This window comes from Octodon degus, unplaced genomic scaffold, assembly GCF_000260255.1.
Source record: "Octodon degus isolate 3935 unplaced genomic scaffold, OctDeg1.0 scaffold00027, whole genome shotgun sequence".
NCBI lineage: Eukaryota > Metazoa > Chordata > Mammalia > Rodentia > Octodontidae > Octodon > Octodon degus.
The window spans coordinates 14,949,517-14,965,631 of record NW_004524603.1 but is presented as its reverse complement, the minus strand read 5'-3'; the positions used below and the strand labels follow the sequence as shown (position 1 = coordinate 14,965,631).

The following is a 16,115-nucleotide window of genomic DNA, read 5'->3' as shown; positions in this document are numbered from 1 at the left end:
ACTGTGGGGGTGAACATGCTCCGCCCTGCCCCCCCTCCACTCTCCTGTCCCCTCCCCTTCCTTCCTTTCCCCTCCCCTCTTTCCCTCCCCTCCCTTGCCCTTTCCTCTCCTCTTCTCCCCTCCCCTTCACCCTCCCCTCCCATCTCCTCACCCCTCATCTCCTTTTCCCTCCTCTGTGCTCTCCTCCCCTCCTTTCTGTACTAGCGATTGAATCCAAGTGTTTTATAACTTTACACAATTTTTATTTTGAGACCAGGTTTAGCTAAGTTGTCTAGGCTGGGCTCAAGCTTGTGTTCTTCCTGCCCCAGCCTACTAGATTACTGAGCTGACATCAATACAGGAACCAAAAATAGACTCTTAAGTATATACACAAAAGATATCTTATAAAATTTTTGCTATACTTATTAAAGGACAAATCTTACACCCTTTTAAAAAGCTAATTCATGGGAAATTGAAGGTACAAAGTGAGAAAATAATGATTGGATTTTAAGAGCTTGTTTTCTAAAAAGTGTTTTATTTAAAGTAATGTCTTTTAAATTTGGGATGCCTTTATTGTTGTTCTTTTATTCATTCAACAGCTGTATGGATGTCAGTTATGTATGAGATGCTGTGTATCTGAGGGTTTCTTTTTTCTTTCTTTTTTTTTTTTTTGCAGTACTGGGGATGACCCTGCACTTGCCAAGCAGGCACTTATTCTACTGAGCCATCTCCCTGGCCCTAGCTGAGGTTTGCAATGGAATAAAACAAAGTCTCTGCCCTCAGGGTCTATGTAGATTATAACTTATTGAAGAATAAGCTATAAGGCCGATGAGATAGCTCAGCAGACTAAAGTGCCTGCTTAGGCAAGCTTAGGTAAACACAAGGACCACAGTTTGATCCCCGACACCACATGCCATGCCAACCCTGCCCTCAGGGTAGGGTGAGCCGGCCGCATAAAAAAAGAAAAAAAAGAATACATTATAGAACTTTTTTGATAGATAAGTACTGGAAATTCCACAATACAATTGGTAATATCTAGTTGCATCAGCACTTGAGAGGAGCAAACAAATATTTAGTTAAATTATGTTACGTCCTCATAAGGCACTGTACTTCATGTATAGAGGCAGTATTTTGAGAGCCAATAAATATACTCTCAAAGCCTGGTGCACAAAAAATAAGAAAACAGGCAGTCATTAGGCTGTGGGTGCATATTCACATTTGCCCTTTCTCTGAACTTACCCTTTCTCTGTTCTTTCTTTTCTCCATTGGGAAAATGCATAGTAGGACCTTGTAAATAAACTTTGATGAACTAGTTCACCTGAATTGCCGAGCATAACCCATCTCTTCATAGGCACTCTTAAGGGCTAGTGCATGCACCCCACTTGTGGACTAATTCATACATTGATTGACCCTGCCTCCCAGCATGGCTGTGTCTGGAGTAACGATGTGATGAGGGATGGGGGTTCTGGGCGGGGCTTAGGTGCATTATGGTCAGGTCTGATCTGATTATGGTCAGGTCTGAGTAGTGCCCCCTTCAGACACTCAAGGGAGAGGCTGAGTGAGAATTTGGCATGAAGGTGACGATGTACAAACTAAGAGGCGAGCCCTCCAGAGAGGCTGAATCCTGCTAGAATCCTGCTCCTGCACTTCCCAGCTTCCAGAGCTGTGAGAAAATAAATATGTGCTGCTTAATGCAAAGCTGACTAATGTAGGCCCTGGAAAACTGTTGTCTTCAATTTGAAGAATACAGTGTCTGCTAACCTCTATTTATCTAATGTGCTAATTTTCCACTAACATCATATGAGATTGCCTTCAAACCAGTATCTTCGCTGTCAGCTCCTGGGTCTGGAGAATGTCCCTCCCCTGTGGATTGCGGCTGTTTACCCAGCTATGAAGAAGTCAGCCCATGTAGATCAGAGCAGACAAATGTTCGGAGGTTGGGTGGATTTGCTGATGATAATTCTAGGTTAAAACAAAATAGAGGGAAGAAAGGTCAGAGCTGAACAGGCTTTCCATCATGTCCTCTGATGTAATAATGCTAGAACACTTCATGATAATCCAGGAGGAGGAAGAGCAGGGCAAACGGATGCTGTCCCGGATTGTGTTTATATTTACTTTTCTATTGCCAGGAATGAGTATTTGCTTGTATCAACATTTTCTTTCTGATTATACCCATCAATAAACTCAAGTGTGTGTACTAATTTGTAGGAGCAGTTAACAATCTTGGCATTTCGTGACAAAGCCAAAAACACGAGTCTCTAGAAGTATTAAGGGTGCACGATTTACAAAGTCAATAATTGCTTTTCCTGGTCTTTGCTTCTATTTGATCTCTGGTTTTTGTGTATGCATATACTGTGCAATCCATGGTCGAGAAGAATTATCTTCCAGAGACATGTGTTCGTATGCATTTTGGGCTAATTCTAATCAAGGAGGTTTATTTACTTTAAAGCATTTTTTGTTTTCAGAAACCTCATCACTGATTATCTTTTTCTGGATGGAAGTTTAACCAGTTATTCATAGTTGCTACCCAAAGGGCCAGCACCTACTCCTGTCCCCTGCTTTGCTGTCCTTACATGATTAGCCAGGGCGTCACAGTCCTTTGTCAATGTGTAACTCTAGGAATGGGGAAGGGTAAGGGTGGGGGGGTCACTGTGGCTGGTGACAGCACAAGGCAGGACTTTGTGTATCAGAGAGGAGACAGCTCACCTGGACATTCTCAAAGCCTGTGTCCTACCCTTTGAATAGCCACTCACCCCCTTGGCCATGGTGATAAATGGCTTTTGCTGGGTGAGTGGTCAAGAAGTGTATTTCATTTATCTTACTGCTCAAACCCTTGTTCAGGGAAGAGGATCAGTAGGAGGTGAAATCTAATGCAACTTGGGACTTCCTGGGAGGGAGGGAGACCATAGGATATTGGTGAACTCTCTACCAGGTGTCCAGATATTAAGTGGATTCCCCTGAAGCTGTCCAGTGATTCACAGACTGCAGGAAGAACTGCAGACATTTTGGGAGGAGCTGAAAGGGACAGGGAGAACCAGGCCCTGTCCTCTGGCTAGTGGGAGCAGGGCTGGTCTCTAACTCCCAGAGAGTGCTTAGGACTCCAGGGGTGGTTTTTACTTGCTCTTGGTGGAGTGCATTTTGTTCTCAGTTGCTCAAGTCAGGGTAGGAGGGAGACCCTTACAGCCTGGTGCTTTGTCCCGTCTGTCCCATCAATGTGTGTCTGTTCCCTGAGATCCTGTGACAGCACATGGTGCAGCCTGAAACCCTCAGAGTTGAAAACTATCTGACCAGAAAGTTGCAGAGGCAAGCTCGGACATTGCCCAGCCAAAGGTGGCTGTCAGGGCCCCTCTTCTTTCTGTTCTCATGCCTCTTCCAAGTGCCTTCCTTTCGCAAAGCTGTTGCTAATCCTTCCCTGGCCCTTGGCTGTCCTTGTGTATCTCTGGGGCTCCTCTTGGTACATACTTGGGTGTTGAGCTGGGCCACTGCCTGGGGCTGTGACTACTCTTTGTTACCTCTCCTTAGCACCTACAGGGGCGCGGTGCTTATCCCTGGGACACGACCAGTGTTTGTAGGATTGAGTTAAGGAGAACATTTCATTTGGTCACCACTTAATGACCGTTTGAGCTGCATCATCTCAGTGTCTGGGTATGGTACTTGCGCCACCTCAGGCAGGGAGAGAAGGCTGTTCACATAGCATGATGGGTGCCTGGAAATGCTGTTTCAAAATCCAAAGTCATGATCGTGTTTTCTTTGCTACTTTCACAGTTAAGGGTACTTAAATACGGGGGTCAAATATGTTTTCTAATTGGTATGAAGGTCGCCCCAAGATTTGCAGATCTGGAGCGCGAGGACCACGGCAGATCATTAATTAACCTGTGGAGGTCGTGAGGAGGAGAGTGGCCTTAACTAGGCTAATGAGCGCAGCGCTCTTGCTTTGAGCACAGAGTGGTATTAGCTGTGGAGTGCGTCAGCTTCCGGTGTCCTGCCGCACGTCCTGTCTGCCATCTTTGATTCCAGCCCTTGCTGCGGAGCCAGCTTTGCACGGGTGCCACTGGACGACTTAGCTGTTCAGCGGCATCATCCCTCTGCCCTACGCTGGAACCATCTTGGGACGTCCACGGGACTACGTGCTGGTGCCACCTGGAGACTTAGGAGGATTTCCCCCCAGCCAAACGGTGATTCATGGAGCGGGGAAAGGAGAAGGTTAGGGAGTGTGGATAGCAGGTGAGCGCTCAGGATCCACGAATCAGAGCGGTAGAGAGGACAGGAAACTAGCGCTGTGCAGCAGAAGGAGTGAAAAAGCTGGGCGGAGAATGGGGGCGCAGGAGAGAGAGGGGGAAAGGCACAACTGGAGTCACCAGAGTGCGTGGAGTCCTTGAATGTCAGGCAGGAGTTAGGGTGTTCTCTTAATGTGACAAAAAGTAAGAAGTGATTTACGGATGCTTGGAAACTTGGAGCAGATTGGTTGGGGAGAGAAGGGAAAGGGACATGCAGCTGCTGAGACCGGGAAGTGCGCGCAGGGCAGTGAGTGACCAGCAAGTTCAGGGAGCTTGTGGGTCAGCGAGCCCCTGTAGGGCGTAGAGTTCTGTACAGAATACCTCGAGACGCCGAAGCAAGGGGTGCTCACATCCCAGGACCAGGTCTGTCACTAAGATTAATGTTCAGGGAACAACCATCTCTGGTCGGTCGGTCGGTCGGTCTCTCTCTCTCTCTCTCTCTCTCTCTCTCTCTTTCTCTCTCTCAGACACTTTCTTTCACCCAATAAATATATTCTTCTCTTAACCTCCATTTTTTTTTTCTAAAATTCATTATTTTGCTTTAGAGAACACAAGCTCGTCTTAGACCCGCATCACCACATGGTTTTACTCTATAAAAATCCCTGGAACAGACCACTTTCCGGGGACAACCTGCTTGGGCCCCCTTCTTCTTCTTCTTCTTTTTTTTTTCTGTCTCTCGGACAGAAGCTTTCTTTTCCCCAGTAAATATATTTTGCTCTTAAAAAAAAAAAAAGAATGTTCAGAGGGATGACTAGCTGTGGTGGCACATGCCTGTAGCCCCAGTGCTCTGGGAAACTGAGGCAGAAAGATTGAAAGTTTGAACTTGTCCAAGTTAGCAGGATCCTGTCTCAAAAAAAAAAAAAAAAAAAAAGTACTTAAGATGTAATTCAGTGTAAAAGTCCTGGGTTCAGTCATCAGTCCTGAAAAAAAAATAAGGAAAAGTTTATATGGTCCCTAGAGTTTTATTAAATTCTTTTTATTATAATGTCATTTAAATATGAAAAAAGTAAAGCTAGGAAGAAGCTCCTAGCCCTTAAATCTCTTACATATTCTTAAAACCATCACAGGTTTATACATTAAAAATGCAATGATAAGACTCAACAGAATTCAAATTAGCAGCATTAATTTAATGTGGCACATTGTTTTTGCTCAAATGAAATTGCTGCTGGTGCACAAGGGTGGCACTGGCAGCTTGGGATTCAACTTTGAGTTCTAGGTGTCGGTCCTGACCCTTCGTCGCACCTGTTGTTCCTGCTGAGCCACTGTGAAGCCTTTGTCTGAACAGCTGGCCTTGGTTGCATGCATTATTTACCTGGGAGGCTGCTCCTTGCTGGTTCTGTAAGAGGAGACCAAGCAGGCGCTGTGCTTGGTGCCAGCACAGCCAGAGCATCAGCAAAGTGGACCTGGCATCACCTGCAGAGGTGGGAAAAGGTGCTGGAGGAAGCTGGTGCCAACCTGTGGAGAACCAGCAGGTTCCTCTTCAGGGGGACACTGGGGATGAATGCTTACTTCATAAGGGAGCTGAAACCCATTTCTTTGAGTATTAAATTCCAATAAAGTGAGGTTTTTTTTTCCTGGATCAAGGGTCTCCTCTATGACATCTTTGAGTGGAGTAAACTCATGGTAAAATATTGCATTTGTGATAATGTCTCACAGCATTTTGTGAGACTACTGTGGAGCGAGGAATCCTAAGGCAGGGGACTTCGTTGCAAAGTTCAGTGATGGCCTTTGGCCCTGCAAGTGCTCCCACCTGTGGTTCATTTCTGCTCCTGCCACTGCCCAGGACCTGGGACTCTGTTCTGCAGCTGTTTCCTAGACTTAGGAGGCCTCTGGCATAAACTGGCCTCTGCCTTCAACCTTCGAATTGGAGCCTGGAGAGTCTAGGTTCAGGTGGACCAGGTTTTAATCTTGGCTTCTCTGTTTTCTATGTAATATTAGACAAGTCGCTTAGATGCTGTCTTAGTCCCTTTCTCTGTACAGTGGGGGATAATAATGACCCGCTTTTGAGGGTGAAGCATTTAGAACTCTCAGCATAGGCTAGATGCTATGTAGCAGCGCTTGGTGGTGACCACAACATTAGCTTACCTGGGATGCATGACTGCAGAGGAAGTGCTGGCTCCACTCTTTTGAGTCCTATGGGGCTCTGTTAGAGGCAGGGCTGGCTGAAAATTCTGCTGAAGAGACCACACCAGGATGATCAAGAGCCTTTATCATCTCAAACTTGTCCATTGGCTTCTTTGGACTTTGAGGTCAGAGCTTGCCTTTAAAGAAGAAAGGGCAATGCAGAGATGGGATGCGGAAAACAACAACATTAATGAAAAGACAAGGGCTTTGTCTAAGAGGCTTCAGAAACTCGTACTTTCTAACAACATTTACTTTGCATTAAAAAAGCAGATGTGCTAATTATGTGTTAGTCTTAGCTGTTTACTATAGCAGGTCCCCAAGGATGCCGTTTGACTCACTTGGCTCTCCTAAAACATTATGCAGAGCCAGGCAGGCCTTGTATTAGTTGAGTTCCCTGGAAGTCCTCAGCCAAGGATGGGAGGAAGCTTAGGGAGGTGTTATGGTTTGTGTCTAAATGTCCACTCAAAGCCTCATGCAGTCATGGGGCAGCTTGGGGTGACTGTGATTAATTTTCGATCCAATGCTGGGATTGCAGATGTGAGTGCCACACCCTGGCCCTGGCGCAGGTAATCTGCATTACAATGTAAGGAGGGCAGAGACAATGGCTTGCTGCCTCTTCCTTTGCTCTTTGCCACTGCCATGAAGGGCTGCTCTGTGTCATTTGCCATACTCTGCCTTGGAGCCAGCTGAGTAGGGACTGAAACCTCTACTAACTGTGAACTAAATAAACCTTTCCTTCCTTAATCCTGGATGTTGGGTATTTTGTCCCAGCAATGAGAGAAGAGTAACTGAACCAGGAGGGTGGTAAGGAAGAAAGCCTTCACCAATAAGCAGAGGCCTTTGGTCCCAGTGGGAAATGCAGAAAACTCATCAAGTGGCTCCAATGGACATTTGGGGATGCTGGGCTACTTATCCTTTCACCTGATTGTCCTCCATCTTTGTTGAGTGGTGGAGGCATCGACTCTCTGACACTCCAGTCATGGGATCAATCCTACACAGTCCCAGTGATCTCTGGTGGCCATGAGGAGCTGCCAGAAAGGGATGGATGGTCCTGGGAGGTAGCAGAGTCAAGGAGGGCCTTGGAGCCTGGGAACCCTTGGGATGTGGGTGGAGCCTCAAGGTGGGATGCCATCCTATTCTAAAGTGACTTAGTGTGATTTTACAAAATATGTCCCCTGTCTGATATTGATTGTTAATTACACAGAAAGCCCTTCAAATCCTCTGCTCTGTGAAAGACCTACAGCCCGGGGGGTAGTGGGCAGCTGCTGGGCACACATTTTTATGAACATGCTATGATGCATTCTATTTGCTAAATGTCTTCAGTGAGGAATCCCAGTCATCGTGCTTTGGTCCAGCTGGGGAGTATGGGATGGAGAAAGGAGCCAGGACCATGTAGGCTGAGGAGGATCCTGGAGTACAAGGGGCCATGTAGCCTCTGCTTGCTTCCTGGTGTTTGGAAGATTGGGGTCACCAGTGGGGCCATCACCATAGGGTGCAAAGGCCTTTTAGGTGCTTTCCCTAGGTACTCTAGTTGTCATGGTCAATGATCAGACTTTAGATAGGGTGGGAAACTGAGGTAGGGGAGATGGATCTTGTAACTGTAGCTTTGGGAGGGAGACTGGCTTTCTACATATTTATAGGCAACATCTATAGGCTCAGCCTTGAGGGATCTGGCTTAGAAGAGAGAGGCAGAATCTAATGTGAGCTTTGTGAGCCTGGAGTCCGGAGCTCTGCGTGGCTTTGTCCCTGCTCTTTATAAATCTTGTACCCTTATGCAATTTCAACATCATTTCTTCATGTGGAGAACTTACCAGGCTGTTGAGAAGATCAAATGGGCAAGTATAGCTATGTGTTTTTATAAAAAATGAATCTCTCTCTCTCTCTCTCTTTCTCTCACTCTCTACTGGGGATTGAATCTAGAGTCTTTATACTGAGAAACATCCCCAGAAATTGTAAAATTTTTATTTTATTTTGAGGCAGATTCTTGGTAAGTTGCCCATCCTGGGCTTGAACTTTGGGTTTTCCTGTCTCAGTCTCCCAGAGTGCTGGGATTACAGGTGTATGCCACTACGTGGGGTGAACAGTGGGAATGTTTTGAATATTTACATCCAATAGGTTGCTATTAGTAAAATAATGCAATGCAATCATGCTACTCACAGGATAATTGTAGGTTTTATAAAATGTTAATTCAGGGTATATTTATGGGATACAAGTTTTTAAATTTAGTTTGTATTAATACTTTTTAATCAAAGTAAAACAGTACTGATAAGATGTAACTAAAAGTAGCCTAAAGAAAAAAGCTGTCTGCTGACTTATGTCCCAAGCCAATTTTTTAGAGTTTTTACTTTAGGTGTTTTCTCATATATCGTATATTTTAAAATGATATCTTCATTCAGCTACTTCTTGGACAGCTTTAGATAGTGCATATTCAACTTTCTGACATGACTGGAGTTTGTTGCTCACACCCCACTCTTCATCCATGTCCTTTTCATTTTCTCAGTATAAGCATAGTACAGTTTTCGGTTGAATCCCTTGTTAGTATTTACATTGTTACGATGACATAAGAAGCACTGACTTTGGGGCCAAATTGTGAGCTATGATAATATTTACTTCTTGTACGTTACTTTCCTAGGGGGTAATAATTGCACTTAAAAGTTTTCCTTAGCTTTTAGTATAACTATTTGCAATGGTACATTTCTCAGTGATTCGAGTAGATTTTGTCACATGCTTGGCACTGTATTTGACAAATAGAACTCATCTGTGAGTTCCCTTTCTCCCTCCTCTCTTTCTTCTTGTGCCAGGTGGTTTCCTTATGACTGTTATTTGAGGCTTTCAGTGATCACTGCCTGGGGTAGGTTTTTTTTTTTTTTTTCTCATGGGTGTCATGCCACTCTTCTGTTTTCTCAGTTTAATCCCTCTTTCTGCTTGGAGCTTGTTTAAGGAGGGCATATGCTATTGAGTCCTTGTTTTTGCATGAAAATGCTGTGATTCTCTTAGTTTGGGCTGATAGATTTTTATTTATTTATTTATTTATTTATTTTTTAGGGAAGAGTCTACAGGGTTTTTAGGGTCTCACTACTAGATTGAACTTGTAGTGACCCGCCTGTTTACAGCCTCCCAAGAGCTGGGATTACAGGCACATGCCACCATACCCAGTCTCAATTGTCATCTCAGTGCACCCCGGAGGTGCAGCCGGCAAGACAGGCCTGGGGATTGAACCCCAGGCCCCTGCGCCTGCTTGCAGGTGCTGTCTTCTTCTGAGCTATTTGGCTGGCCCATGGGCTGTAGATTGGGAAGAGAATTCTAAGTTGAGATTAATTATGTCAGCTTTGAAGGTGTGAATCATTTGTTTTTGGAGATGACAGAGGTGATATCTTTTAAATGGCTTCTTTGTAAGAGACCTGATAATCCCCTGTGAACTTAGCACCATCGGGTCTGAGCCTCTCTCCCTTGGGCTCTGGGGACATGCCCCTGTCCCTTCTTTTTAGCTTCCTCCTTTGACTTGCTGGGGTCATAACTTCCTCTACTCTCCTCAGTCAAGCCCTCTTTTCTGCCCTCTTCCCTCCAAAAATGCATTGCCATCTTTCATGCGTTGAGGTTTCCTTTCTTGTTCTCTTTGCTTTTGTGGACTGCAGACTTTGCTTTTTTAAAGATTTCCTTCCTTCCATTAGTGGAGTTCACAAGGACAGGGGAAAGCAGTGCCATTTGATTTGCTTCATCCAACTAGAAATTTGTTATTATTAGAAATGAGTGAGAATAACCTGCAAATTTCCCCAGAAGACTGCAGCATAAAATATTCAATGTCTTTCCTTTAATAAGTAAATATGGTTTACACTGGGTAAGAATATGCTTGCTTTGGCAGCACGTATACACTGGGTAAGAAAAGAAAGAGAAGCTGAGAAGGGCAAAGGCTAAAAGAAATGGCGGAAGAAGTCTCATAAAGACAAATGTCTCAGGGAGGTAGTGTGTGTGTGTGTGTGTGTGTGTGTGTGTGTGCGCGCACACACGCATGCACATGTGTGTGCATGTTGCTGGGGATGGAACCAGGGCCTTGGCCATGCTAGGCAAGAGCTGTTGTGAGTTACACCTTCACCCCAGTGATGGACTTTATAGGGATGGATCAGGAAGGATAAAATGTTGAGATCCAGGCCAGCTCTGTGCAATGCAAGTTGTACCAATGCTGTAGGTCAGGAAGTTGTTATTGACAATGGATTTATCAATAGGCCATTATTGTAGCATCTTTTAAAATAGCTGTGACATGTAAGTGCTGTGGCATTTATGGTTTCTGGCCCCAGAGGCCCAGAAACACAAGATGATGGTCCAAAAAAAATGACATTGATTATGCAAAACAAATTTTCTTCTGTCTCAGCTAGGGTGACTCACTTTATCTGAGGTCCGCCGCCAGCACCAGCAGGTGAAACATAGGGACAGTGACATGTGATTGAATTGTGGAGACTGTGGGTTCAGTTTTAAATATGATTGCGTGAGTGCAATATATCATGATAGCAGGGAGGAAATTATGGATAAAGGCTCTTTTCCTTTGTCATCTTGTCCATTATTTTTCTTCTTTCTTTACTCTTTTTCTTCTTTGTAAATCTGAAGGCTCTGAATGAAAGACAACCATAATAGCTTGTTTGTTTGTACTATAAAGATAACCATTATGGCTCATTTACTTTCTTAGCCAACTATATTATTTCATTACCATTTGCAGGTGAATCAAGGAAGCTGTTAAGAAAAAAAAAAGGATAATCTAAACTCTGGAAATTATAATTTTGGTCAGTTGGGACCCCTGTCCAAATTTCAGTCTAGTGGAGAATTCGTTTTATTCCCAGCATTCTGATATTGGCCCTATTTCAGCTGTGTTTACTTTTGTCCTTATGCTTTTGCTGTGAGGCTCTACTGATGGTACTGAGCATTTTGTCCTGCCTCATTTGTGCTTTCTGCCTCTTGATGCTTTACAGAGTGAATAGGCACATAGTACTTAAATCCAAGTTGTGGGAAGAGAGACTTCTGGCATTGGAAGGTCAGAGGCAGCACTAAACTATGATTGGCAGGATGTCTCCTGTGGCCTAGTGACTCCAACTTTCCTTCTGTTATGACTAGCACCCTAGCCAGGGGTGACACTCAGGTATCCCGAAGATTCACTGGGGACTGTGCTCTTCTATGCATTCTGCAGGAATAGATGAGGAGAAGACAGGAGCAAGGATGGCTCCTCTTCCTCCTCTTCTCCTTGTCACTCCAGCTCTGAGCTGGAGTCCATGAGAAGAAGCGCTTGTATCATACAGAAGAGAGGGTGGCTGTTGGGGTGGTGCATCTGCCTTGGACCATTGTCCACATTGAGTGGCCGGAGCTCAGGCAGGCCCTGACCTTTGTGGGCCTGTGCTTTCCTTCACTGTGGGAAGATGAAGATTGCAGGTATCTGAACATTGCTTGAAGCTAGAGGCAGATATATATATATATATATTCTATATTAGAATTTCATACTGGTTACTTTTTTCTTACAGTTATTTGAAACATGCAGATTTTGAAAGTGTCACACAAACTTCTATCTCATTGGATATCAATTAGTTTATCTAAAATGAATATCAAATTTTAAGAAGTAAAGAGTGTGTCGTCCCCCCCTCCCCCATAAAACACTGGCAAACATTGTTCACAGGAGTGTAAGCGCCCCGAGGGCAGGTCTGAAGAACCCTTAGATCTGTCCATGGTGCTGAATGTGAAAGTTGGTCATATTGCATTTGTTTCTCCAGCACCTAGCACAGTGCCAGGGAAGTTATCAATATTTGTTGACTCAAAGGTCCAACATACATCATTCTAAGTATTGTGAGTGTTTGAAAAATTGCAACATAAGCAAGGTAGATATGCGCATTATATTTTATTTTTCCTATGGCAGGGGAAACCATGTGAAATAAAAACGTTTCAAAGAAGATTACAAAGCTGTTCCCTTTTTTGTTACTCATCACTTTCCTTGTCCCTAGAATTTCAAGTCCTTTTGTCTCACTAAACAGAATCAAAAGAGAAAAATATAAAAAGAAAGCTTCCAGAATTACTAAGGCTACCTCTGACGTGTCTTTTTTCTGTCCTTTGTGTACTTTGGTTCGTTGGAAGTTAGCCAAGGATAAAAGAACTATCAGAGGCCTCCTATTGGGATGTTAATTAGTTGTTTCTTATCCAAAGAATTTAAAAAATACTTCTGAGAGAATGTCTGTGTTTGATTTGGAAGATGATCCTGCCTCAAATCCAGTTTTGATAGTTGACATTCTCAGGTGTCTGCAATTAGCTCAAGAGGTGTTCAGATATTAAAAAAAAATTCTAAAATCAAAATTAATTTTAGTTGGTTTTGGTTTACATAGACATGCCATATATCACTTCAGGAGGAAGATAACTGTTAGAAAATCTTGCAAATAATTAAATGCAAAAAACAACAGAAAAAAAGAAAGGAAAAGAAAAAGAAACAACTCAGGGCTTGTGAGAAGGTAAAGTCTAGTGCCACATGTCACTTGAAAATTACTGGAAGATGAAGTTGCCCCCCCCACTTTTTATATATTAGGGAAGGGTCTACAAAATGTTCAAGGTCTCACTGCTAGATTGAACTCATAGTGATCTGTCTGTTTACAGCTTCCCAAGAGCTGGGATTACAGGTGTGTGCAACCAAACCCAGTCTCAATTGCCATCTCAGTGCAATCTGGGGGCGGGACTGGTGCAGCAGGCCCGGGGATTGAACCCTGGCCCCTGTGCCTGCTTGCAGGTGCTTTAATTGGCTGAGCTATTTGGCAGGCCCTTAGTTGCTGCTTTAATTACAGTTGGCATTTGCAACTCTCCAGGTGAAGAAGCAGGTTGCTAGAAATTTTTCTTTTTCTTTTTGCATTAGAAACTCAGGAAATTAGTAAAAATGAATCAGAGGCAAAGTTGTACTTATCTATTAAAGCCTGACTCTGAAACTTCGCTCAGATTCTCAGGTAATGGACTTTTGTGGGTTAGTGGACATTATTGAGGGACCGTGAAGGGGACCCTACTTGCTGATGCTTAGAGCTGTCTTCCTGAAAGGGCTTTTGGTGAGTTCACAACATTTAGAGATGGGCAGATTGTGTGGAAGGAGGACAAGGTCAGACTGTCAGTGTGCAGGAGGTGGGAGAAGGTAGAGGAGGCTGTGGTATGGGATAGAGGAAGAAGTCACAGAAGAGCTGTGCCTGGTGTTACCTCTGGTTTGCATGGGGAGGGACGTGCTATGCTGGGGACCAGCGTGGGCTAAAGCTGAGGACAGTGGGGATCTGCACGTGGTGGATGGGGAGGGGCCATGGTGCAAGTAAGGGCAGTGAGGAGAGACAAGGTAGGCGAGGTGGATGGAGGGCTGGCTGGGAAAGCCTTGAATTTAGGCTAGGTCAGGCTAGGTCCTGCTGCTTTATGTCAGTGACTTCCTTAATTTGTTTATTTGACTTTAGAGTCCTTCCTGAAAAGAAATTTATTTATTTATTTGGAATACTGAACCCAGGGCTTTCACACTGAGCTACATGCCCTGTTTATTTTATTTTTTTTATTTTTGAGACAAGGTCTCACTAAGTCACTGGGTTGCCTAGACTGAGCTCAAACTTGGAATCCTCTTGCTTCAGCCTCTTAGAGTGCTGGGATTACAGGCACACATGACTACACCCAGCCGTCCAATGGAATTTTAGTTGGAGGGCTGTTTGGTAAAGTGGACAGAAATGGAGATGTTCTGTTGGGATCCCTAGCATCTCCCTTGAGCCTCCTTTTTTCCTGTTCTACACCTTGCTCTGAGAATAAATGAAAATCACTGAGTAAATGCAGCAGCAGCAATAGACTGAAGCAGTGGGCTGGCACGAGAGTGACACAGCCTGGAAGATGATTACTTATCATTCATCTTAATATTCAATTTTATGCTGTTTTGGTCTTATTTATAGTTGTAGGCATTTGGTGAACATTAGATGCTCTAAGTTGGATTGCTGTTTTGTTTGACCAATCGCATGGTCAGGTGGGCTCTTTGTGCAGGAAAATCCTGGAGGAATTTTTGGATGGATGTCCCCTATCTTTCTTGATGGCTGTGGCCTGAGAAGGAGGCCCCCATTTTCTCTCTGGTGTCCTTCTAAATATACATGAGAGGCAATCTAATATTTTTGGTGACAAAAACATGAGAAATATGAAGGCTTTAGGGCCAAGCAGATTTGTGTCAGATCCATCACTTTTGCCCTGTGTGTGGCCAAACTTCAGGGACAGTCGTACAGGTGAGAGGTGGGGGCTTGCCACCAGCCAGCCCAACAGTCCCTCCTTGGACACGGGGGCCACCAAAGCAGGAACAGAAGAGTGATTCTACCTCTCGGGGCTGCTTTGCTCCTGGTCTCTCTCCTGCGGTTCATCTAGTTCTTTTTCTTATTATTCTAAACTTAGCTTGGAAAGACTTTTTGATTTTCTTAAAAAGAATATTTGGTGAACTTTTGCTCATCTTGACATATATCTATCTCTATTTATATCTATGTATTTTTATCATTTCTGTAGTGGGTTGAATGTCCAAAAAGTTATATCCAAGTCCTCCTCTGTAGAACCTGGGAATGTGACCTTATTTGGAAAAAGATGGTCTTTGCAGATGTCCTTAAGGATCTGTGAAGATGTTCTGGATTTAGCGCAGGGCTGGAGTGCAATGGCAGGTGTCCCTAGCAGGAGAGGGGAGGACAGGGTGATACAGGGATGCAAGAGTGGTCCATGTGAAGGCTGAGGTGGAGATGGCAGTGTTGGAACACTGAGGATTGCTGGCAGATCCCCTGAAGCTAGGAGAGAGGCACGGCATGGAGCAGCATCTCCCTCATGGGCTGGGGAAGGAACCGACCTGGCCAACGCCTGGCTCTGCATGCCTGCCCTCCAGGCCTGTGTGAGAGTCAGTCTCTGTGCCAGGGGCACCTGCTTTGTAGTAATCTGCTATGGGCTATGGCTGCCCTAAGGAACGAATGCTACAACCTTAGGCTGAGAGAGTGTCCTCTCTCCTGTGCCTGTGCCTCGTCAGCTGCCCTTGGTGGTTGCCTTTGTTTCTTCAGAGGATTTTATTTTAGGTCTTTGTGAGGTTCTTCGCATTAGAGTATCATGCTTTGAGTCCAATTCCTTTTGTGTGTTATTTCCTTTCTGTGTCTGTCGGCCCTGGACTCTGCTCTTACCTACCTGAGCAGGTCCGGGGTGAATCACAGCCTGTATCAGAGCTGATCTCTTTTCCTTAAAGGCTGTATCAATTCTAGTTCATCTGGCATATAACACTTCTCAGAGTAGAAGGGTGCCCTGTAGCATCAGTAGCAGGTGCTTATTGGGACTATCACAGGTCAACAGGGACATCTGGTCACTTTTCTTTCTTTCTTTCTTTTTTTTTTTCTTTTGTATTTTAGGGAAGGTTCTACAGGGTGTTCAGGGTCTCACTACTAGATCAGACTTGTACTGATCTGCCTGTTTACAGCCTCCCAGGAGCTGGGATTACAGGCACCTGCCACTACTCAATTGCCGTCTCAGAGTGCCCTGGGGGGTGGGGCCAGCATGGCAGGCTCTGGGATCAAACCCCTAGCCCCATGCCTGCTTGCAGGTGCTTTAATCTGTTGAGCTACTTGGCTGGCCCTTTGGTCACTCTTCTTATTGGTCATGTCTGGATCCTGAATTCGAGGCTGTCGTTGCCCGTGTGGAAGTCAGGAATAATTACTTGCCGGGCCTTAGGAACAGCAAGGCCCAGAGCATATTCAGAATCTG

The 16,115-nt window shown here is 44.6% G+C and overlaps 1 protein-coding gene across 1 annotated transcript in view; it reads left to right on the top strand.

The window, feature by feature from the left end:
• LOC111816133 (transmembrane protein 178B-like) overlaps positions 1 to 16,115 on the top strand; it is a 139,513-nt gene that overhangs the window by 44,323 nt on the left and 79,075 nt on the right. The window lies entirely within an intron of this gene.